We start from the raw sequence: 26,537 nt of genomic DNA on the forward strand, positions 1-26,537 counted from the left end.
TTCAGAATAACAAAAATCATAAAGAGAGGCTTCTAAAGGCAGCAAGAGAAAAGCAAAGTATCACATACAAAGGAACATCAGTAAGATAAAGTGTCAACCTCTCATCAGAAACCATGTATGCAAGAAGAAAGTGGTATGATGTACTTAAGGTACTAACAGGAAAAAAAACTGCCAGGTAAGAATTCTATATCTGGCAAAACTGTCCTTCAAAAATGAGGGTGAGTTAAAGTCTTCACAGACAAACAAAAACTGAGAGAGTATGTTACCAAAAGACCAGAATTACAAGAGATACTAAAGAAAGTGTTCTAACCTGAAAAGGATAAAACAAGGACAAGAGATTTGGAGAAGAGTATAGAAATGAAGATTATTAGGAAGGGTAAATTAAAGGGTTAATTGAATTAAAGATTCAATGCGGAACAGCAGAATATACCTGTCTACATATAATAACATGACTTCGGGAAGCTGTTTGACCTAATGTAAGGGGGAAATGGAAAGGAGAAATGAGATTATAAGGCTGTGAGTCTCTAAAAAAGAGTCTGGAGGTTGTCAGAAGGAATAGCCCTATGTACAACTGAACAGAGTCTAAGAGACAGATAAGGTAGATACAACCCCAGGTATTGGTTCTTTTGAGGGATAAAGAGACCCACGGGTTCTATGGTCATGGCAGAAGGGGTTCACTGCCATGACAGATGGCCCTTCTTTGGAGCTGGTGTCTCTGCATGATGGAAATGGACTCAGAGGGGATCTCTTTTCACAAGACTTGCATGCTACTTTATTGGAATTGTAGTTGGTGCTGGGTTTAAGATATATGTAGGGGATTTGAATCTCTGGACTGATAATATGACACCCAGGCCCAAAGCCTCAACAGACTTCAGCTCCTACACTTTGATGTATTGGACTTACTCCACTCAGCTAACATGGAGTTGAAGAAGGTCAACCACCACAACATGGAGCCTAGAGTGTCTACAACTAGAAGCGGGAAGAGTGCATCCAGTACCCATGTGGAATCTAAGCCCTCACTTGACATAGGTGTGCAATGGACACAACCAATCCAATGTCCACAGAGAAAATGTGGAATGGGTGTGGGAACGGTAGCCATGGGGGCTGCTGGGTGTGGGGAACGGGAGGAAGAGATGAGATGTGGAGGCATTTTCGGGACGTGGAGTTGTTCTGGATAGTGCTTCACGGACAATTACGGGACACTGTAGATCCGCCCAGGGCCCACTGGATGGAACGTGAGAGAGTCTGGGCTATGATGTGGACCATTGACTATGGGGTGCAGTGATGCTCAGAGATGAACTTACCAGGTGCAATGGATGTATCACGATGATGGGAGAGAGTGTTGCTGTGGGGGGAGTGGGGGGTGGGGGCGGTGGAGTTGAATGGGACCTCATATATTTTTTTTAATGTAATTTAAAAAAATAATAATAAATAAATATTTTTTAAAAATTAAAGGGTTAAAAACAGAGAGTAGTAAGATATGACAACAGAAAGTCAAAGGATAAAATGGATAAAGTAAGTAATGCCTTTACAGTAATAATATTGAATGTTAATGGCTTGAACTCCCCAATCAAAAGACACAGACTGATAGAATGGATAAAAAGAAAAATACATGAGCCATCTATATACTATCTACAAGTAACTCACCTCAGACATAAGGACACAACCACATTGAAAGCGAAAGTTGGGAAAGATATTCCACACAAATAGTAACCAAAAAAAGAGTTTGAGTAGTGATACTACTATTGGAAAAAATATATTTTAAATGTCAAACTGTTATACTGGATGAAGAAGGTCATTATATATTAATAAAAGGGCAATTTACCAAGAAGAAATAACTATAATAAATATTTGTAAACCTAACCTGGGTGTCCCAAGATACATGAGGCTCACATTTGCAAAACTGATGGGTAAAATAGACATCACTACAATAATAGTTGGAGACCTCAATACACCACTCTCAATATGGGATAGAACATCTGACAGAGGATTAATAAAGAAACAGAGAGCTTGAATAATATGATAAATGAACTAGATCTAATAGACATTTTTAGAGCCTTACACCCCAATACAACAGGATATATATTCTTTTCAAGTGTTGATGGCTCATTGTCCAGGATAGACCATATGTTGGGTCACAAGGTAGGTCTCAATAAATTTAAAAAGACTGAAATTATACAAAACACTTTTTCTGATCATAATGGAGTAAAGCTGTATATCAATAATGAATGGGGGAAAGGGAAAATTCATAAATATAGAGAGATTAAATAATATATTCTACAATAATCTGTGGGTTAAAGAAGAAATTGCAAGAGAATTCAGTAAATATCTTGAGACAAATGAAAATGAGAATACAGCATATCAAAATCTATCAGAAGGAGCAGATGCGGCTCAAGTTATAGGGCTTCACCCTACCATATGGGAGGACCTGGGTCTGATCCCTGGGGCGCTCTGGTGAAAAAGAAGAGAAAGTGTGCCCACATGGCAAGCCAGTGCCCACACAAGTGCCCCCGTGGTGAGCCAGTGCCCACGCAGTAAACCAGTGCCCACGCAAGTGAGTCACACAGCAAGATGATGATGCAATGAAAGAGAGACAAAGGGGAGAGTCAAGATCAAGTGCAGCAGAAACCAGGAACTGAGGTGGCACAGGTGACAGGGAACTTCTGTCCACGTCAGAAGTTCCCAGGATTGAACCCCAGTGAATCCTAGAGGAGAAAGACAAGAAGACAAAAAGAGAAATAGATACAGAAGATCACACAGCAAATGGACACAGACAGCAAAAACAGCAAGGCAGAAGAAGGGGAAGGGGAAAAAGAAAATAAATAAATTTTTAAAATAAAATAAAGCATACTACCTAGCTACAGAAGTTTAAAAATTTAAAAAAAGCATGATACTGGCATAAAGACAAACAGATTGACCAGTGGAACTGAATCAAGAACCCAGAAATATACCCTAACATCTACAGTCAAGTGATTTTTGACAAGACTGTCAAGCCCTCTCGGCTGGGCCAGAACAGTCTATTCAACAAACAGTGCAGGGACAAATGGATATCCATACCCAAAAAAAAAAAAAATTAATTCAAAAATTAATTCAAAATGGACCAAGGACTTAATATAAAAGCTACAACCATAAAACTCTTAGAAGAAAATGTAGGAAAACATCTTCAAGATTTTGTGGTAGGCAGTAGTTTCTTAAACCTTATATCCAAAGCACAATAAACAAGGTAAAATAGATAAATGGTACCTCCTCAAAGTTAAACACTTTTGCACCTCAAAGGACTTTGTCAAAACGGTGAAAAGGTAGCTGACTTTATTTGGAAATCACATATCTGATAAGGGTTAAATATCCATAATAAATAAAGAGATACTAAAACTCAACAATAAAAAGACAAACTGCCCAATTTAAAAATGGGCAAAAGAAACTTTAGTTTGCATAAATGAGGGTCTGTTTCTGAACCATCTAATCGGATCCATTGGTCTATATGTCTGTCTTTATGCCAGTACCATGCTATTTTTCCAATATAGCTAGATATTAATAAAATGATTTAAAGTCTGGAAGTGAGAATCCTCCAACTTCATTCTTCCTTTTTAAGATGTTTCTGGCTATTTGGGGTCGCTTACTCTTCCAAATAAATTTGATAATTATGTTTTCCATGTCTTTTAAAAAAATGGGCAAAAGAGAGCTTTGTCATTTTTTATCCCAGGGCCCTGAGAAGACATGAGTGTCATTCGCATGATAATTTGCAGCTAATATAGAAAGCCCAGAAAGACTGGAATGCCGAGAGAGAGGAAGTCCTGAGAAACAAACCCTATACTGAGAATGGGAAGAAGCTGTGCCCACAGAGCCTCAAGAGGAAGAGGAAGCCCAGAGAGAATCCCGGGCCAAGATCAGCAACCATCTTCCTTCAACACGTGGCAACTAACTGGTGAGAAAGCAACCTTGACTTGGTCTCTTTAGGGCCTTGTACCTGTAAGCTTTTATCCCAAATAAATACCCTATAAAAGCCAGCAGATTTCTGATACTCTGTATCAGCACCCCTTTGGCAGACTAATACAAACCTCCAAAAGGAATGCAGCCTTTGATTTTAACACCATCAGACCCATTTTCTACTTCTGATCCCCAGAAATGTAAGATAATGAATTGGGTTTTTTCAGCCAAAAAAAAAAAAAAAAGGGCAAAAGACTTGAACAGACAGTTGTTCAAAGAAGAAATACAAATGGCAAAAAAACATATGAGAAAATGTTCAACATCACTAGTGAATAGGGAATTGTAAATCAAAACTACAATGAGATCATTTCACACCTATTATAGTGGCCACTATTAAAACGTTGGAAAACTAAAAATGTTGGGGAGAATATGGAGAGATAGAAAAGCTGTTGGTGAAAATGGAGAATGGTACAGCCACTGTGGAGAACTGTTTAGCAGTCGCTAAAGAAGTTGAGTATCAGCTTGCCATGTGATCCTGCAATACCACTAATAGTAGTGATACAGACATCTGCACACCAATGTTCATAGCGGCATTATTCACAATTGCCAAAAAAATGGAAACAACTCAGATGTCCTTCCAATGAATGGATATACAAATTGTGGTGTATACCCACGATGGGATATTATGCATCTATAAGCAGAAATGAAGTCATGAAGCATATAACAACATATGGAGGACATTATGATGAGTGAAGCAAGCCGGTCACAAAAAGACAAATACTGTGGGATTGCTCTATTATGACTACATTGTGTAAACTCATCAGATATATATCAGAAAATAGAATGAGGTTAGAGAATTGAAAGCTTAGGGTTAATCTGTGCAGAATTGGTAAAAAAGTTGTTGGTTAATCTTTGGAAATGAATAGAAAAGGTGAAAGCACATCACAGAGTTTGTAACTTAGCAAAGCTATTATATGAGTATGATGGTGGTTGAAAGGGAAAGTCTAAGGTCATGTACATTACTAGAAAGAAAGCTAAAATTTCAACATGGGACTACATAGCATAGTGAATCCTCATGTGAAATATGAATATGGGTAATATTACATATATAAGACTGTTTTTCTTTGAAATGGAACAAATGTATGTTAATGTTATAAGGTGTTAATATTAGGCAAAACAAAACACTATGCTAAGTGAAATAAACCAGGCACAAAGTACTGCATATTGTATGATTCCATTTATATAAAATGTAAATATAAATCCATTTTTAAAGGTGGAATTTTTTTTTCATTTATTTGTTGTAAATACCCAAGAGAGTGATTGTAGATCATGGGACAACTGCATGCTTAGTTTTGTAAGAAACTGCCTTATTCTTTCCAAAGCAGCTGGCCATTTTATATTCCCACCAGCAATGCATGAGTAATCCACTTTCTTCAGATCCTTGCCAGCATTTGGTATTATCACTGTTTTATATTTTGGGGGGAAAATCTCTTTTTCCAGATTTTTATGTGGCAGGCTCATCACTCTGGTCTCTGCCCAGCACAGTCATGCTCCAGACAGGAAAGATTTTGTGCAGAGGAAGAAGATGAAAAATAAAGACAGAGCATGGTTGATGCAAAAACTCCCCAAGAGGTGCTCGCTTCGGCAGCACATATACTAAAATTGGAACGATACAGAGAAGATTAGCATGGCCCCTGCGCAAGGATGACACGCAAATTCGTGAAGCGTTCCATATTTTTATATATTTTTGATGTAATATTATTACAAAGTCAATAAAAAATAAAAAAATTAAAAAAAAAAAAAAAAAAAAAAAAAGAGAATATCCATACTTAGTAGAATAAATGACCTCATATGAAAAAAAAAAAAAAAAAAAAAAAAAAAAAAAAAAAAAAAAAAAAAAAAAAAAAAAAACTCCCCAAGAGATGCTTTATTATCCCATCAAAATTACCCACATTTTGTTTATTTGTTCACTTGTTTATTCTTTGTCTTCCTGACAGGAGGGTCAACTGTGTACCTAGACCCTACAATATTAGTTAGCACATCATGGGTTCTCAATAAATATTTGTTGGAAGAATGTATGATCATTGTAAATCCAGAAAGACAATAAGGACTATAATAAGGAGGTATCAACGTCTGGCCAGAGTATAGGGAGGGTGGGATCCAGCATGACTGTGATCCTTCAGCAAAGCTTCTGGAGAAGCTGGGCTGAGAACTGAGCCTTGGAAAAAGTACAGACAAATGAAGGACAGTGAGAAGAAAAGAATTCACATTTACTGAGTGACTAAGATATACCAGACTTAAGAGGTTATCACAGATAAGTTTGAAAACTGACTCTTCCCTAATAAACTGGGTAAGTTTCTTAAACTCTTGAGGCCTCAGATTCTTTGTCTGTAAAAGAGAGAAGACAGTGAGAGGAGAAAGTACAAGAATGCTCTTCAGCCTTTTCAAAAATTGCAAAAGTTGGAAACTCAAGTATCCATCAACAGTAGAATGGTTAAATAAACTGATATATTCACAAAGTGAATTACTGCATGTAGTAATAGAATGAATTGAAAAATTTCACACAATGACATAATGAAACTCACCAACATAATGCTAATGAAAAGAAATCAGACACAAAAGAGGAGATAATGGATGATTCTCTATATTATAAAGGCCGAATCCTATGGTTGTTAGAATAGTGCCTAGAAGCGGACATGAGGGGGAATTCTGGATGATTTTCTTAATCTTCTTTGCTGATTATGTTGGAGGGCTCACTTTGTGAAAATTCATTGATGCTATGACTTACACACTCTTCTGAATGCATGTCATTCTTTGCTTTAAAAGTTTCCTTTAAGGTGGGAAATAGGTTTATGTGATTAAATATGTAGAGCATTCAACATAGAAACTGATAGATTCCAGGTGCATTAATTTTATCTCTCATCAACATTATCATTTATCATCATGTTCATAGCAGTCCTAGGATGGAAGAATCATAAACCATTATACAAATAATGAAATAGAGACTCACACAAAGGAATCGACTTGCCAAAGGGCGTACCAGGTGGGGAGAGGGGAGAACAGAGACCAGGCTTCAGAGAAGGTACAGACCCTCAAACAAGCGTGCCTGGGTGTTGGGGGTAGAGGAAAGGCACAATGAAATGTGCATCAGGAGCAGATCATCTGCAGAGCTGTGAACCCTACACTCAAAACTCTGCAGGTCAGCCTGCAGGGAATGGAAATGAGTAGAAACTTCTTGAGAAGATCAGTTACACAAACTTTTTCTTACAAAGATCAATGTAGCATCCCACAATGAAAGGTGGATTTGTGGGATAGGAACAGAAAGCATGGAGATTAATGAGGAAGCTTTGCAATAGATTAGAGAGATTTCAAGAGTATGAGTTTGGTTGAGAGAGTATCAACATGATAAAAGTTGTCTAGAAAATAAGGGGAGATTCTCTCCCCAAGCCACGGTAATTACAGCACTTCCTAAGTGTTTTCCACCTTCTAGGTGTGATGACTGGCATTTTACATGTGCTATCTCATCTTATGTTCACAAGAGCCTGCTAGAAGGGTTTTGTTTCCCATATTTTACAGATGAGGAGAGCCTGAAGTTCAGAGAGATAAGTAATTTTCCCAAAGTCACACAGCAAATAAATGATAAGAGTCCAGAACTTGAACTCAAGTATGTCTAACTCCAAAACCAGGGCAGCTAGACATTCACCTACGTCCCAATGTCTTGCTGTAGTGGTTTAAAAATATGTCCTCAAATTTTCGACACTCTTCCCTTCAAATAAGAGAGCCTAATTTTCTTTCCCTTGAGTGTGGGCCAGCCTTAGTGAATCACTTCTAACAAAGAGAATGTGGCAGAAGTGAAACTATGTATCTTTGAACAGGTCATAAGAAGATTAGCTTCTGCCTATCTCTCTCTTCGATCATTCATTCTGAGTAAGACAGTCACCATGTCATGAGAACACGCACACCGTCCTGTGGAGTTTACATGAAAGGACCTGAGACCATTTGCCAACACGCGAACCAGCCACGTGAATGAGCCCTCTTGGAGGCAGGTCCTCCAGGCCCAGGCAAGTCTTCAGATGACTGCAGTCCTGCTAAAATCTGAGTGCAACCTCCTGAGAGACCCAGAGCCAGAAGCACCCAGCCAAGCCATTCCCGAATTCCTGATCCACAAAAACTGGGAGAGAGAATGAATTTTTAATGTTTTAGTCACTACAGTATGAGCGTAGCTTGTTTCACAGTAATAATTAATATGCCTGAGTACCAGGAGCTTCCGTTTGGAAAGCCATAGACTAAAGGAGAAGATGCTCCCTGGTGATTCACTCCCATAACTTTGCTGGAAGAATCTGTGGGTGTATAAGGCAGCCAAAGGGGTGCTGATGCAAAATACCAGAAATACGTTGGCTTTTCTTTTTCCCCAGTCTGGGGAAATTTATTTGCCCTTTGACCTTGTAGATTTTTTTTTTTAAACTTTATTTTTAAAGAAGGTTTAGAATACAGAAAAGTTACCTCGAATGTTGGCTTTTATAAAGGGTATTTACTTGGGGGAGAAGCTTACAGTTACCAGGCCATAAAGCACAAGTTACTTCCCTCACCAAAGCCTATTGCCACATTTTGGAGGAAGATGGCTGCCAATGTCTGCCAAGGTTCAGGCTTCCTGGGTTCCTCTCTTCCAGGGACTCATTTCTTTCTGGGCTCAGCTCCTGTCTTTTCTCCACAAGGCCAGCTGTAGACTCTCAGGCAATCAGCTCTTTCTCTAGCCCTGGGGCTCGATTCTCTCCAGGCTCAGCTGCTCTCGTCCTCTGTGTGCTTATTTCCTGGACTCCAGCTCAAAAATTCCAACATCGAAACTCCAATATCAAAACTCCAGCAACAAAACTCCAACAACAAAACTCCAAATAACTCTTCTGCTATGTCGTTTTCTCTGTGAGTCCCCACCCCCCAAGGCCCTAATCATAATTTAATCATGCCCAGAGGAAAAGACCAGTTTATAAACATAATCCAATTTTTCTTTGGAATTCACCAATAATATCAAACTTCTACAGTGGGGGTGGAAAGGAGCATTGATGATTAGCACCTGAAGATAAGAGAGGTGAAGTCAGCACCAACACTATTTTGTAACTCAGTTTAGGAACTTATTTTTGCCTTCATTATCTAATAGACAAAAAACATATTGCACATCTGCTGTGATTAGTCTTCACAATGAGGCAGGTATTTTTATCCTTATCTTTCAGAAGCAGGGAAATAATTGACTCTATGCCACATAGTGGTTAAAAGACAGAATTAAGATTCACAGCCAGTGCTCTTGACTCCTCACAGATGAGAACTGGTCAGTGAACAGAAAAGGGAGTATCCCTGATGGGGGGAAATCCAGTGGAGAGGAAGAAGTTGAAGGTACAAAGGGGTGAGAGGTGACTTTGCTTCCCAAAGGAAGCAAAAGGTGATGTTGTCAAGAGGCTAAAGAGAAAGATTGCTGTTTTAGTTTCCTAGGCTGCTAAAATGCAATCTATCAAGGCAACATCAGGTGATGCTTTCTCCCTAAAGACAGGTTGCTGGTGATCCTGGATTTCTCTGTCACATGGCAAGGAACATAGTGGCTCCCCTTCCTCTGGGTTTCTTCACTTTGTTTTCTGTCTGCATAGCTTCTCCCGTTCTCTCCATATTCATCCTGTTTATAGAGGACTCCAGTAAGAGGAGGCCATGCCTTAACTGAAGTAACCTACTCAAAATAGGTTCACACCCACAGGAAGTGACAAGCTTTAACAACATGATTTTCTGGGGCACATACAGTCTCAAACCACTACAATTGCCTTGGCCAATAAAAGGATATTCTCTTTCGAAGAGGTTGGGTGTTGCACAGAAAGTATATTATAGAGGTTAAGAACCCGAATTCTGAAGTCAGACAGATCAGGGTCTGAATCTTGGCTCTGCCATTTATTATGCAAGGGATGGTGGTGGTCATGCATCTGTTTTAGATGCTCACTGTTTGCACTGACTCATGTTTAGTTAATTCCCTGCATAAGAGACAATGTGGTCAAGCACATCTTCCTCTCTAGAACCAAGAAGGCCAACAATTTTGCTTCCCAGTCACTCTAAGGTGGGGGCATGTGACATCAGTCCTCAGTCCTTCTGCTTCCTCTGCTCAAGATCCCAATTCCAAGATAGAAAAACAAGTTTGCCCATCACAGCTCGTGTGCCCTCCCCAGCAATTCTGGGAGTATGGTCCTGTGACTAGCAGTCCCACCAAGAAAGACAATTCCCCAAAGAAACATGCTGGGCAGCCAAAAGCAGTTTACTCCCACTTCTCTTTTAAGTGAAACTGATTTTAAAAATCAGATGAAAATTCAATTTTTTGACTTAATGAAGATTTTCAATGAAGTATAAATGGAGCACAAAAAGACTTTCTATAACTAAACGTAGTATGATTGGTTTAAAATTCCATTAAAAGAAGTAAACAAAGGATGGTCACAGTAAGAACTGAATTGGTGAGTTGTAAAATGAAATGGAAGAAATCTTTCTCAATGCAAAACAAAATAGTAAACTATTAACTAGGGGAATGCTTCTTGCACCTTCTTTGTGCTTTCATAAGAGGACTACACACTCCAAGAGGGGAAAGTATTTTGAAGAACACCTCCCTGCTGCCTCTCCATTCCCTCACTTCCTGCATATGGAAGGACACTTTGGGGATAGGTGAGACCACGGAAAGTCTAATATTCACTGGGATTACCAAAGAGTCCCAAGCACGGAATGAGCATGCAGGCTTGGTGTGGCCTCCCTCGGTGCTCTCTGTTCTGCAGCTGCATGACTGCAACCCTACAGGTTTAATGTTTGTGATGACAGAGACAATTCACTCCAGACTCAGGTTAAGCCACATTTCCCAAGACAGGGCTAGAAGCCTCCTATTTGAGCAAAACTAAGGCTAGTACTTGTATTTCAATCCTCAGATGGCTCCTCTGAGCACACAGAGAGAAAGATGTGTAAGTAATTAGCAACCTCAAACCACGGAAAGCATATGCAGAAAGGGAACAGACTTAGAAAATAGTTACAGAAGGCTTGGCATGTAAATAATGAGATCAAGAATTAGAAAGGGAATATGTAGATGTTATAATTAGAGATATAATAGAAGGGAAATTCTCAGAAATGGAAGAAAAATGTGAATTTTTAGGTTGGAAGTATCCACCAAGTTCCAGACATATATAAGGAGAAAAAACACATATCTAGGCATAAATTGGGTTAAAAAAAAAAAAAAACTACATTCCCAGAATGTAGATAATATCAGAAGCCAGGTAAAAGATATAAGTTACCAACAAAGGAAAGAGGATCAAAGTAACATCAGATTTCTCATCTGCAACCCTAGAAGTTGGAAGTGCAGGGCAATAACTTTTATAGACAACTGAAAGGGAAGAGCTGCCATCCCTAACAAATTCACACCCAGTGGAATTCAAGGGTAAGACAAAGTGAAATATTATATTAAAATAAATGTTACAATACACAGAAAAGCTGTAACAGTGGTAAAAATTGATGCATCATAAAATAAAGCAACAGAATAAATATGCAATGTAAAAACTAGTAGAAGAATAAGGAGAACATGGGGGAAATTTTAACATAGTTCTCTAAGTAGTTCATAGTTTATTGAATAGAAAATAAGGGGAAGCAGATGTAGCTCAACTGAGAGAGTGTCCATGTGCCATATAGGAGGTCCAGCTTCTAACCCAGGGCCTCCTGGCCCGTGTGGTGAGCTTGCATGCAGGCAAGGAGAGCCACCCGCGCAAATAAAGCACAGACCACCTCGAATAACACAACAAAAAGAGATACAGATTCCTGGTGCTGCTGAGAATGCAAGCAGACACAAAAGAACATACAGTGATGAGGTGCAGAGGTGCCCAAAGATGTACTTACCAAATCCAATGGATGTGTCATGATGATGGGAACGAGTGTTGTTGGGGGGGGGGGGGGAGAGGGGGGGTGGGGGGGTGGGGTTGAATGGGACCTCACATATATATTTTTAATGTAATATTATTACAAAGTCAATAAAAAATTAAAAAATTTAAAAAAAAGAAAAAAAAAGAAAAAAAAAAAAAAGAACATACAGTGAATGAACAGACAGAGAGCAGACGGGGGGGGGGGGAGGGAAGAGAAATGAATGGGGAAAAAAAGAAAATAAGAATACTGTGGATTTGATTAAGAACTGAAAAGCTTAATTTAATAGGAGAATTTGTGCTCTCTAAACAGATCATACTAAACAATCATACATTCCCAAAACTAAAGCATAGCAGGCCCTAGTTTCTGACCATAATGCAAAAAGATCAGAAATCAACCAAATAAATACATAAGTAAAACAAAGTAACCATAAGAAATAAACCCCCAGGAAACTTGTTTAGGACAAAAACACTAGGCCTCTCAAGCTTTCTTGGTGCTTCTGTGGTCAAGCAGGCATGTAGGCTATAAGTTTATATGATGCATTCCCGCTAGTTTTGGAACGGGGTGAAAATGGCGCCTCAGACAAACAAGACTGAACTGGGTCCAGAGCGACATCTGGGTCCTAAGACCCACGTCAGCGCTGTATGCTGGGACAGGCCCGGAAGTTCCCGGGCCTTCCCAGGGTGACCGTGCAGAAGCAGTACACCTGTTGTCCGTCACCCACTGGGAAGAGAGAGCACTTCTGACTATATTGGGCCCTGTTACACCTCCCCAATTCTCCTGCCCGCCAGTCTCCCCTCCTCTCTTGACCTCAGCGTTCCTGTCTGTATAATAAGGAAATCTGACTTCCTACGCACTGTATAAAAGTGTGTTCAGTCACGTCACCAAAATATTCTTTCCTGAGCCCCTCTAAGTTTAAGTCCTTGACCCTGAAAACACAGTAAATACAGAATTTCTGCCCAGAGGTGCTTTTGAGGGCCTTGCTGCGAGGTCGGGCGGTGGGTGTTATAATAGAGTGGGAGGAGTCAAGAGCAGAGCGATTAAGACACACCCACTTGGGGGAGGAGCATGAAAGGCCAAAGAAGACTTCCTGGTAGGTGTATCCTCACTGTATGTATAGCCACAGTACTTTTACCCTCTCTTCCAGTCTCTTGCCTCCTCTCAATGTACCTAGAACAGGGCTCTGAGTAGTGAATAATCAGTTAATGCCACTGGCTAAAGGACCAATGTTCCTGATTGTACAGCTTTATATCTCTCTTTGGTTCATTACTCAAAACCCACCCCCTGTTTCCGCCCCATGTAGCCCAATAAAGACCTACGTCCAAAGCCATGTTTCAGAATGTTCTGGACTGCTGGTTCTGCCACATCCTCAAAAACCATGAAATTCTTGCTTCTGACCTTTGCTGTACTTTTGGTCTTGTTCCAGATATTACCAGGTAATCAGAACCCAAAGAAGAGGGGAAGAGATTTAAGGTGGGGAACTGCCCATGGGAGGTTTAACTCTTTTTGTATCCATTGAGACCTGCTTTTAGTGGTGGTTGAAATCTGCTTGATCTTATCAGAATGCTCTCCTCCCAGGACAAACCTTAGGCCCCACATTGGGAATGTGTATCTGCAAGATTCCTGGGGTCATGGGGTCCAGCAGGGTGGCTTCTTAGAAGTTCAATTCAATGTCATATATAGTCTGTTTCCAAAGTTTTCCTTGGCACTTTCCACCAAACAATATCCACAGAATATTGAGAACCTGCCTCACTTTAGCTATATTTCCAGGCTCTATCCAATCAAGAATCCTGAGGCCTTTCTTGGACATTAAGTTCTTTCATCACCCCCATTCTCTTTTCTGGAATGAAAGTATCTGCAGGGCAGTCATGTGGAAGAGAGCACAGGCCTTTCATCCGTGAGGGTCTGTGATTTTGTTAATAATTTATAAGATTTCACAAACAGCCAGAGGTTTGAAATTACTGTTTATGAAAAAATTTTAAACAAAGTACTATTCTCCTCATGCCTGATGTTTAAAATTTTTTCTATGCATATATAAATTCATATATGTGGATTTACATATAGTTCTTTTTTAACCAAAAACAAATGTAGTATATATTGCTCTAAAACTTTTTTTATTTAACATTTATGGTAAACGTTTTCCTTATCAGCACATAAAAATATGCTTCATTTACTTCTAGGCTACCTATTTTTCCTTCATGTAGATAGGTCATAATTCATACATCTAATCCCTATTGAAGGCAAAAGGGGACTTTTAAATTTCTTTGATAAAACAAACAAAACCATGACTGACTTTTTGTACACTTTTTCATATTTTTATATATTTTGGCAAAAAATTCTAAAGAATAAGTTCCTAGAAGTCAACATGCTATATAAAGATTACTTTTGTAATGTTTTTCATGAGCATTTCCTTTAAGTCTGCTTGGGTCATACACAGCTAGAATAAATCAACTGCATTCCAGGAAAAAGGACTTTGAAAAGTCCCAAATGAATGTTTTTTACATAAACAGAGAAAAATCTAGGTTGCCTCCAAGGAGCTATCTGTGTCGGCCTGGAACCTTTGAGGGTCTTGGAAATAGAAGAGAAAGGGGCATGTGTGAGATGTATTTTGAATGTGTTTTTCATGGACACAGTCAACTTACAGAACAGAAGGAACAATTCTGGGTGTTCCTGTGAGAGTGAGAAATTTGTGACAGTTAGAGGTAAACCATGAAAGCCTCATTGTCATCTTGGAGCAGCCCTAGGTTCCCAAAGAGGAATAACAGTTTGTTTTCAACTACAAGGAATGTTAGCAGACAGAAAGGAGAACCAACAGGAAACACTATGAAGAACCAGCATTCATAGAGGGCATCGTGCTATCAATCTAACAAAACCTTTTCTGGAAAAAAAGAATCATGAAGTTAAATGTACACAGGGTTTTGGTAGTCAAAAAGAGCATATTTTTAACCATTAATATTGCATACTGCTTCCTTCTTCAGGGCTATGAAGTCTAAACCATTTTCACATTTAGAGTCTAAAAGATTTCTAAAATAGTTTTGGAATTATAGTCAGTGTGTTCTGTGATTTCCCACAAAAGGTGCTTTGTGTCAGTCAGCTGAATCTGTGGTTCAGTATTTCATTAGAAATATTTTAGGGTGGCTTTGGTAATTTTCTTCTAAGAACTGTAGGTTTTGGTACAAATCTCCCAGTCTAACCAGAAAGTCTGTCAAAGAAGTTTTTCAAACAACAACCAAGCCTCAATTCTTTCAGAAAATTGTACTAGTAGCTGTCAGAAACACTGGAGCTACAGCTGTCTCTCTCTTATGCAGTTGATTGAGCAGTAGCAGAGATAAACAATAAACAAATTTTTAAATACATAACATTTCAGAGAGTGATAACTTCTTTGGAGATGAATAAGACAAGGAAGGAGGAAGAAGGCTGGGGCAGGCCTCACTAAGGGGATGCTTGAGCAGAGACCTGAACAAGGAGAAGAGGGAGTGACCCTTGTGGACAGATCAGAGAAGAGCCTCCTGGGCATGGCTGAGAGCAAAAAAAGCCCAGATGTAGCAGCAACATGACTTTGGACATGTTAAAATGGGGTTTTCTCATGTTGAGTGACGTAAGGACAAATGTTGTGTGATCTCACTTAATGAATAACTAGAATATGTGAAATCATAGAGACAGAAAAAAGATTGCCAGATACCAGGAATGGAAGTGGGGGTGGGGAATGGGGAGTTAATGCTTAATGGGTACAGAGCTTTTGTTGGGGTGATGGGCAATTTTAGATAATGGATGGTGGTGATGGTAACACAACATGATGAATGTAATTAACAACCTTTAAACTGTTTATTTGAAAGTGGTTAAAATGGAAGTCATTCACGGGTATAAAGTTTGAAGCTGAAACTAGATGAGACCACTGAGTGAGTGCGTATATAAAAAGAGTTCAAAAGACTGAACACTTGGACTCTCCAGTTGTCAGGGAGATGAGAATGAAGGAGACAGAAGGAATGGTCAGTGATGTAGGTGAAAAATCAGAAGACTGGTGCGTGGTGTGTGTCCTGAATGCCAAGTTAAGAAGTAGGGCGTGATCACACCAGTGCTGCTACTAGATCACGGAAGATGAGGACAGAAAATTGACCACTCATTTATTAATATCTTACATCTCTGTAAGGGATTGTCTCAGGTCCAGAGTTAATCATACTCTTTAATTCACAACATATTATAATTATTAGACCATATAAAGCCCTTTTATTTAGTGTTTTTTAATCCCCATTCTTTCCACACCCTAGACAATCTTTTGAAAGTGTTTGATAGGCATGCCTCTGTTGGTATGTTTTCTTGTAAAATATGTACTACTATTTCATGTGCAAGTATTTTTAACCTACACAGATGCCATTGTAGTATAAATCTCATTCTTCTCATTCTGTTTTTTACTTTTCACTCAGCACGACATTTGCAAAGTCTTCCCATGTTGCTCGGTTTACATCTACCCTATTGATTCTGCTGTACCATAATCCATAGTGTGCATCCACCACAATTTCTCTGTCCCACACCCAAAATGCCTGCATAGAACCAGACAGATTGGTCCATGCAAGGATCCATCAGAGATTTTCTTTGGAATTGTTGGGTCACAGGGAATGCACATGCTTAATGTGACTGATTGCAGTTAGATTGCACTTCAGATAAAGGCTACACACCCACCATCCATGTCTGAAGTTTCAAAATGGATTACAGAGCCATGTGTGAAAGACAAAACTGTAAGCATACTAGAAAAAAAGAGAGAATATGCTTTTATCACAGCACTCCCCCACTCTTCGTGTTATCCATCTTTCTAGTATTTGCCACTGTGATATGTGCAAAGTGATATCTCATTGTAGATTAAATTCATATTTCTCATAAAATTTCTCCTATAACTAAAGAGATTGAGCATATTCTCATATGCTTATTAGCCTTTGGGGCATAATTTTTTATAAATAGCCTGTACATGTGTTAGACCTCAAATCAGGGCCTTTATGGATAACCAGAGATGACATGAAGAAAACTTCAACACGAGAGTTAGGCAAACTCACATTTATTACGTCTGCAGAGGTAAGGAGCCAAGGCCAGTCCAAAGTGACTCAGACCTGACTCCCCGTGCTGCAGTTTCATTCTTGTTTAAATACCCAAGTTACTACCTAGAATTTGCTTTGATTATGCATTAGTTTTTATGCATATGGATGAACACACATAGCTGGTTATATAATTGTATGTTTAGTATGTTTAGGAAATCACGCTTGCACATACATTGCATGATCAAGAAAGGGGCGGGTAACTCCACCCCTGGGTAGGAATTTTACTATGTTAATTAAGCAAGTTGAAGTGAGGACAGCAAGGGGCTACTTCTGCGCAGGTCCGGCCAACTGGTTGAAGCTGGTTTTCATACTTCATTGCTTCAACAGGATATTCTTGACCACCAAAAGTGGAATTTGGCCCAAAGAGAGGGTTGCATTTCATTACCTTCTGATTTACATACAATTCTTTTCTTTGTATCCTAGCAACAGGGAGAGAAACAAGTTACTTTCAGGTATTCGGTCATCCTACATCCATCACATGTAATTCTCTTTTTCTATTGGGTTACCATCTTTAGACATTTTCATGTCATCTCTAGACATTAAAAACATGACATCCCCAAACTGCCTTCTGTTTGTTATTTTTTTCCCATGTTGTCCTTTGTTGAACAGAAATCCCTAATTTTGATGTGATCATATACAACAAATTTTGCCTTATAGTTTGTATTTTAGGTGTTCTGCTTTAAAGTACTTCTCAGTTCATAGATTACAAGAATATTCTCCTTTCCTCTGTTGTTTACAATTTTTCACAAGAAATCTTGAGCCCACTTTTCTGTATAGAGTAAGGGAAATATTTAGTTGTCTTTTTCTCCATAGAATTAGCCAATATTCCCTCACTGTTCATAAAACAACTTTTAAAATTGGTCTTTCCCTTATTCTTTTGTGATGCCACCTTTATTGTAAATCAAGTTTCTGTATGTTTTCATTCAACCTCTGAGTTATTTATTCTGATTCTTTCATCTGTGGACCATTTCTCATGCCGATGTCATACTGGAATAAAGAAATGCTCATGATACTCATTTGTTGATATTCTATGTGGCAAGTTCTCAACTGTGACACTGGTGGAAAAAGAAAATAAATACTTTAAATAGTGAAGGAAAACACTTTGAACCTAGAATTTTATTTCCATTACATTGCTATTTAAGTATAGGGGCATATCAATAATATTCTTAAGCATAGAGGACCTCAGAATGTTAGCTACACGAAGGCCCACTTGGAAAGCACTCTTGTAGGAAGAACTCCAATTAAGAGAGAAACAAATCCAGAAAGGCATTTGAAATGATATTATAAGTTAGAATTATCGATTTGTAACTTTGTAGTAGACTAAAAAAATTTAAAAATTCTTTAAAAATAAAATGAAACTAGATTGAAGTGGAGGATAAAGAGAAAGAAATTGCATTCATAATTGCCCATCAATTTTAGGTAATCAGATGGTTAGGGGATGGCCAAGGCTCAGTGGAGAGAAAGCCAAGGAGATAAAAGTGTGCTAAAATACTTGCCTTGCTAGGAGGTAAGATATAACTACTGAGAGGTCTTTAAAAATCAATAGAAGTATGTTATCATGAACATAGGATTTATGTTATTGCTAATAGCATAAGTACAAAAATAAAATGAGTGTATTTTAAACTAGCTGAAGAAAATAATTGAAAACATATAAGCAGTAAATAGTATATAAGCAAAAAGACTATAATAAATGGAAAATATGAAGTAAGCACAAATAAGTCCAGATATAGTTTTTTGTTTTTATTTTTTTTAAAGATTTGTCTGTTTTTTATTTATTTCTCCCACCCAACCCCAGTTGTCTGCTCTCTGTGTCCATTTGCTGCGCATTCCTCTGTGACCACTTCCATTCTTATCAGCAGCACCAGGAATCTGTTTCTTTTTGTTGCATCATCTTGTTGTGTCAGCTCTACATATGTGTGGCGCCATTCTTGGGCAGGCTGCACTTTCTTTTGTGCTGGGCGGCTCTCCTTATGGGGAGCACTCCTTGAGTGTGGGGCTCCCCTATGTGGGGGACACTCCTGCGTGGCATGGCACTCCTTGCATGCATCAGCACTGCACATGGGCCAGCTTCACACGGGTCAAGGAGGCCCGGGGTTTGAACCGCAGACCTCCCATGTGGTAGGCGGACGCGCAATCTATTGAGCCAAGTCCACTTCCCCAGATAGAGTTTTAATCACAATAAATGTAAGTGGGCTAAATGCACCAAATAAATTTTAAGCACTCAAATCAGACTTTTAAAAATCCAACAATACATTGTCTAAAGAATACTGACATGTGATATGAAAACACATGGAAGGAAGCAGATTAATAATTGAGAAAGTCATGGGTTTATAAAGTGGTAAAAGAAATGGAGCTTCAAGAACATTTTGGAAGTGATAATTACAGCTCCCAAATTTATAAAACAACAAATGGCAGTACTTCAAAGAAAAACAGATGACAACTATTATATTTGGAGATTTTTAATCCAAATTTTAACACTCAATTAAAAATGAGGGAGTAAAGGTGGTTCAAGCAGTTGAGTGCCCACTTCCCACATGGGAGTCCTGGGTTCAGTTCCTGGTGCCTCCTGAAAAAAACAAAAACAAACAACAAGCAAAACAAATGAAAAAAAACAACTCGGGGCAGCCAATGTGGCTCCATAGTTAAGCACTGGCTTTCCATATACAAGATCCCAGGTTCATTACCCAGCCCCCTCCTCCCAAAATAACACAGTGAACATCTGATTAGTGTATTGAATAAGCTTGAGCAATTGGATATATATTTATATGAGGATATTTTTATGTCCAACAGAGATCAAGCATTCCTTCTGAGCACACATCAAAAATTTACAAAATTACCCCACATATTAATCCTCAAGTAAAACTTCATTAAGCCAAAGAATATCATACAGACGTTTTACAAACATGAACAATAAAATTAGAAATTAATAATAAAAGAATAGCAAAGGAAGTATGTTTTAGGAAACCAAATAACATATCACTAAATAAAAATCAACATAAGGAAGAAATCATTAACTACTAGGAATAAATGACAATTTTTAAGTTCCTGTCAATATTTGTGGGGCAATCTAAATCAGTTCTCAGAGAAAAAATGTATCAGGTTAAATATATTATCAGGTAATGTGGTGGACTGAATTGTGCAACTCAGTTTGGACACAGTCTTGGTCTTGGTCTTGGTCCACATTGTGGTAGGTGCGGACCCATTGTAAATAAGATCGCTTCAAGCTGTTACTTCAGTTAAGGTGTGGCCCCACTGAATCAGGCTGGGCTTTATCTGGACTCCTGGAGCTTTTATGAGCAGAGTTAAAATCAGATGGAGAGAGAAGCCAAAGGGAGCTGCCAGAAGCTGGAAATCAGTGGAACCCGGGAAAGAAAGGAGAAGATGCCATTATGTGCATTGCCATGTGATGGAAACGCCAAGGAAGGATCACCAGCAGCCAGCTCCAGAATGCCAGAGTTTTCTGGGAGAAAGCACTGCCTTGCTGACACCTCAATTTTGTATTTCTGGTTTCAACCATGAGCCAATAAATTCCCATTGTTTAAGCCAACACATTGTATGAAATTTTGTTTGAGAAGTCAGGAAACTAAAGAGGTAATAAGGCAAGTTGGTTTTCCAACTTGCATAGCATCATCAATGAAAAACCTATTGGCATTAAACAGCAACCACTTATTATTTATCACAAGGCTATAAGTCAGTTAAGCAGTTCTGCTGATCTGAGCCAGATTCCAATAATTTTTGCCTAGGTATCCCTATGTTTCATAGGTGGGTTGACTGGAGGCTGACTGGACTTGGATATCCTCAGCTGGAACTGGTTACAAAGTAATTTTCTTTATGATAATTCATTTAGCTGCACACCAACAATTAGCTCACATTTCTGAAAGTACATTATAATTCAGTTGAAAATTTACCTTTAAAAACTCGAGCATATTTGTCACTTATAGCTTCTATATATGTACCTTAGATAATTTTTTACCTAGATTTCCTCTACTTTATATTTCTTTTCTTTAATTCCAACACTCAACCTCATTCTTGAATATCCTTTTTTCATTAAAAATGATATGTGGTAACTCTGAAGTGATATAGAGAGGCAAATTTTAGCCAAACACTGGATCAAGTTCCCAAACAGCATTTTTTAAAAATCAGTTTATGACACTTGGGAACTTTTAGCTTAATAATACAACATCAAGGCATAGTACAATATACAATATCAAATTTCTAAATGTTTAATTTTTTCTTAAAATGTGTATATAAGAAAACCTATTTAGATTTATTAAACAATCAGCTTTTTTAATTTTTAATTTTATGATTTTTAAAGAAATTTTAGATTACATTAATATTACATAAAAATAGAGGGGATTCCCATATACCCCATGCTCCCTCTCCCACACTTTCCCCATTAATAACATATTTCATTAGTGTGGTACATTTGTACAATTGATGAACACATATTGAAGCATTGCTACAAACCATGGTCTACAGTTTACATTATAGTTTGAACTTTGCATCACACAATTTTATAGGTTTTGACAAAGTGTATAATGGCCTGTATCTATCATTGCAATGGCATGCAGGACAATTCCAATGTCTCAAAAATGCCCCATATTACACCTATTCTTCCTTCTTCCTTCAATCAGAAACTCCAGTGACCACTGCCATTATATCAATGATACAAGTTCTTCCATTGCTAGAATAATAATGTCTACTTTAGTCCATAGTTGCATTCCCCCTTAGGTTTGTTCATTCCTCAATCTTGAGGATTTGGGGATGGGCATGCCCACTCTGTTTCTGATTAAGAGAGGATTTAGATCCATCCCATGGGACAGATGGATGGAATTGCCTTGCCCTCTGTTTTTTGGGGATGAACTTTGTCCATCATCATCTTTTTTATAATTGTCCTGGATGGGTCCAGTAAAGTGCAGAGTAGGTGTTGCAACTCTGCTGAGATTCAGGGTTCAAATATGAACAGACCAAAGATTAAGTTTCTGGAACATATATTTTACAAGCATAGTGCTAATTATAGGTTCAAATAAAAGGGACAGAAGAGCCCTGTGTAGGGAAATTATAAATTAGTCTAACCCAGCACCAACTACAATTCCAATAAAGTAGCATGCAAGTCTTGTGAGAAGAGATCCCCTCTGAGTCCAATTCCATCACGCAGAAACACCAGCTCCAAAGAAGGGCCATCTGTCATGGCAGTGAACCCCTTCTGCCATGACCATAGAACCCGTGGGTCTCTTTATCCCTCAAAAGAACCAATACCTGGGGTTGTATCTACCTTATCTGTCTCTTAGACTCTGTTCAGTTGTACATAGGGGTATTCCTTCTGACAACCTCCAGACTCTTTTTTAGAAACTCACAGCCTTATAATCTCATTTCTCCTTTCCATTTCCCCCTTACATTAGGTCAAACAGCTTCCCGAAGTCATGTTATTATATGTAGACAGGTATATTCTGCTGTTCCGAATACCATGCAATTTTGACCACTGTGCTGTAACTTTGTAGTATGCTTTAAAATCAGGTAACATGATTCCTCCAATTTCTATTTTCTTTTTAAATATGTTTTTTGGCTATTTGGGGCCCTTGCCTTTCCAAAGAAATTTCATAATTAGTTTTTCCAATTCAGTAAAATATCCTGTTGTAATTTTTATTGGAATTGTGTTAAATCAGTCTATCAATTGGGGTAGGATAGACAAATTCTGTAGGACAGGAAGTGATACATAAAGGCAAACTTTAGCCACTGTTAAACACTGTTTTTGTGTTAAACAACATTGTAAAAAATCTGTTTATGATACTTGTTGAACATTTAGGTTAATAACACACATTAAGGCATAATATAATATACAATGATATCAGGTTCATTTCTAAATTTAAAAAATTTTTTCTTAAAATATGTGTCATGAGAAAATCTATTCCGATTCACTAAATAATCAACAATCAGCTTTTGCCATCTAGTTGTTAGGTGCCTCAAAAAGTAAAAATCATCAATTATCTGACTCCATCCCATTAGATTTGGCAAATTCTGTGGTTTACACAAAGGGACCAACATGCCTTTCATGTGCATCTCAAAAATAAAACAGATTTCCATTCACTTGTGGGGATGTTTTATCTATAGGTTCTGTGAAATATTTGGTCATTGCCTTTCAAGAAGTTATCATCCTCCAAAGATGTTATAGACTTTATCTATAGTATGGTGATTCTGTATCTTCCAACCAGAAGCAGCAGCATCACCTGGGAACTTATTACGAGTGCAAATTCTGGTGTGGATGTGGCTCAAGCAGTTGAGCACCAGCTTCCCACATGGAAGGTCCCAGATTGGGTTCCCAGTGCCCCCTGAAAAAACAAAACGATAAAACCAACTCAGGGAGCCAATGTGACTCAGTGGTTGAGCACTGGCTTCCCACATATGAGGTCTCAGATTCGATCCCCTGCCCCCATTATCTCAAAAAAAAAAAGAAATGCAAATTCTCAGGCCCCGTGCTGGTCTTACCGAATCAGAAACTCTGGGGGAGGGGCACAGAAATCTGTTTTAACAAGCCCTCAAGGGGTTTATGCTACATGCCCAACTATGAGAATCACAAGTAAATAATCTACCACAGCTGTGTTTCTGGTTGCTCTTCATAAAGATTGATTATTTTGTGCTCCCTCATAGAACAATCATTTTTAAGAAATTTTAAGTGACAATTGAAGATCCAATTTAAGTTAAAATTCCTGCACGTGGTTTGGCAAATGCAAATAACTCAGCTGAGGTGCTATTAACCTAACCTGTTTTGTACAGCTAATTTCATATAGCCACACACCTTATTGCCAAATAATCCCAGTTCCTACTGGCTAGCAAATTCCTTTGACATTGATATTAGAAATGTGGTATATGCCAAACCTTGCTTTGCTTACATAATATCTTTTACTACACGTATATTTGTTGTGAAGATTGCAGATATGATTAGTCTAATTGTTATGACTATGAGCATCAATACCTTGAGTTAATTCCCTTTATTTACTCTTTTCAGTTTCCAGGGGTCGAAAATCTTGCCGGATTAAGAAAGGACACTGCAGGAAAGACTGCAGATCTGGTGAACAGGTGAAAATGCCATGTAAAAATGGTGACTATTGCTGTATTCCAAACAAGACAGGTTTTCAACTACACAGACCAACCCAAGCTCCTTCCAGCCAAGCCCAAAACCTTGATACTGATTTCGGAAGACATGAACAAAATTTTCCACTAATCTTCAGCAAGAATTTGGAGTGAAGGGCAGGTGAAAACTTGGGAATTCTCACATCAGGGATTGTCAACCCCTTTCTTTCATGGGTCCTTTAAAGAACATAAACTTCCCTCTGCTGTCACCCATCTCTGCTCACAGGACTAGATTAAGATTTTGAGGTGCTCAAGGCACGGAAATTATTATAATGTCCCACACCTACCAATATATAATTCTAAACAAAAATAATGATAAACTCTTTAGAAAAAAATCCAGAAAACTTCCAGTGTTTCCTATGAAAACAAATTTCTTTTCCCAATAAAAACACTTTTCTGTTTCTTTTGTGCTTCTGTTTTGCTAATACCCCGTGTCCTTGGTGCTAGTCTCTCCATCTTGGCCTCTGCCTTTCAAATAAGAGTTGGGGAGATCCCTTATGCTATTCTTGCCTTCTAGTTCAACATAAGTAGCTCCTTGAATTTTTGACCAATAACTACCAAGACACTTAGACTTTTCTTTATAAAACAGATGATCTCAATAAATGCATTCCACTTATTACTAACTAAACTTTGAGTCTATACTTCTAATATTCTGTCCCAGAAAGGGGCTGGGCCAGAGGTATGCTCTGAGGAAACCTGTCTTTGCTTAAGGACAAACTTGTAGCCTTATTGATTTGCAAGCTCCATGGGCTCATTTCTTTGACCAAAGCTCTGATCATATTTGGTATTCCAAGGGCCTTTATATAGGAGGCAGCTGAACCCTCCATGATAGTACTTGCCCTTCCAAGGATGCGTGTGTTAGAGGACATGGTGGGGGCGAGGAGGAGGACAAGAAAAATAAAAGTTTAGGTAAATATCCCAAAATAAGCATCGTAAGGAAGAGAGAGCTTGATGTCAGTTATATCTGACACTTTTTTGGTACTCCCATTAAGAGCTCTATTTCCAAAGTCCACATGAGAGTCCCCAAGGATTCCACATTAGTTTTGGCTTTGTACATCTCGTTCTCCTTGGAGATTCAACAAGTTGAGCTTTCCTTCATGGTTCGAGTTAATAACAATCTCACATTGAGGGAAATTGTAAGAAAACCTTTTCTTGAACAGGAAACACTTATAACAGCAGGTAAGGTTAAGCCCAGGAATACTGATTCCCAACATTTGAGCAATAATGTGGTTGGTGATGCCACTTACTGAAACGGGGTGGATAGCACAGGTTTGGGAGAAAGCTGTGACAAATCCAAGGGGAGTTGACAAATATGCTATTGGATATGTGAGTCAATAGCTCAAAGAATTTGAAGATACGTAAATTTAGAACTTACCCAGAACACATAGCTTCTCATAATTAGAGCTGTAGAATTCCTCCTGAAACTGCTGATAAGAAGCAAACTTTTTCATAGTTCTTAGCCTTTTGGCTGTTAGGTGTATTTTGCGATAAAATATTCCATATAAATTTAAGTGGTCAGTTCTATCTTTTCCTTGAAATCTGGCCTGAGTTTCATGATTAGAAATTTTTCCCACTGAAAAAAAATTATAAAAATAATTATGTGGAAATTCTAGTAGAGTTTCAGGGTTTTATTTTTTAATTTTTAATCCATATGGAAAATATTCCATTGTATAGTATGAAATCAGGGTCTAACTTTATTTTTCTGAAGAAATTGTGAGCAATCATCTTTTCTCCACTTCTTTGATATTCCTGGTGAACCAAATGTTGTATTTATATGTTTTATTAAATGTTTAGTATTTTTATTATTCTTTTGCAAGGTTTCTGATCAGAATATTAACAACACCTTAGTTAGCATTCAGAAAAGTATATTTTATCATCATTAACCAAACTGGAACATTCTACATTATTGTTAAAGCAGCTATTTAAACCACAGTAGGTAAATGTGAAAAATTGTCACACAGGGTTGGCTTTTAGCACATTAGCTCATTGGTTGAGGCAAATTTGCTAATTAGAACTGCAATAACCCAGAGTAACTACTTACAGGAGAAAAGAGAAGGACCCAGAGGTCTACTAAGAGGCATTTTCCAAAAAGATGACTGAGAAAGAGCAGCCCAAAAAGCTAGAGAGAAAAAAAAAACTAAGAGAGAATGAAGGCACAGAAGCCAAGGGAGACCAAAAGCCAAATGGCAGAGGTGGATATTGATAAAACAGAAACATGAGTGTTCAAAGAAGATCACTAGTGACACTGGCAAGATTCAAGCAGTGGCAGAATGACCACGGAAGCCAAATTTTAGCAGGATGAGTAGAGAGAGAAGAAAATATGTGACTACCACAAGAATTATTATTTTTAAAAATTTGTCCATAAAAAGGAAGTGAGAATGAGCTGTTAGAAATGTTAGCTGGGATTAGGATAGTGTACAATGTACAATACACAGTAATTCTACACAACTTTGGACTAGTAAAAAGATAAAAGGT

The 26,537-nt window shown here is 38.2% G+C and overlaps 1 long non-coding RNA gene and 1 other non-coding gene across 2 annotated transcripts; both read left to right on the forward strand.

Annotated features, from left to right (window-relative positions):
- Positions 1-5,559: 5,559 nt before the first annotated feature.
- LOC111765493 (U6 spliceosomal RNA) lies at positions 5,560-5,666 on the forward strand. The gene has a single exon (XR_002797812.1). It is a non-coding gene; the product is annotated as a U6 spliceosomal RNA (small nuclear RNA).
- A 7,536-nt stretch (positions 5,667-13,202) lies between these two features.
- Positions 13,203-24,465, forward strand: LOC139437533 (uncharacterized). Its single transcript, XR_011647396.1, has 2 exons — positions 13,203-13,277; positions 23,938-24,465. It is a non-coding gene; the product is annotated as an uncharacterized lncRNA (long non-coding RNA).
- Positions 24,466-26,537: the final 2,072 nt, after the last annotated feature.

The sequence above is a fragment of the Dasypus novemcinctus genome, chromosome 24 (genome assembly GCF_030445035.2).
Source record: "Dasypus novemcinctus isolate mDasNov1 chromosome 24, mDasNov1.1.hap2, whole genome shotgun sequence".
In the NCBI taxonomy this organism is placed as follows: domain Eukaryota; kingdom Metazoa; phylum Chordata; class Mammalia; order Cingulata; family Dasypodidae; genus Dasypus; species Dasypus novemcinctus.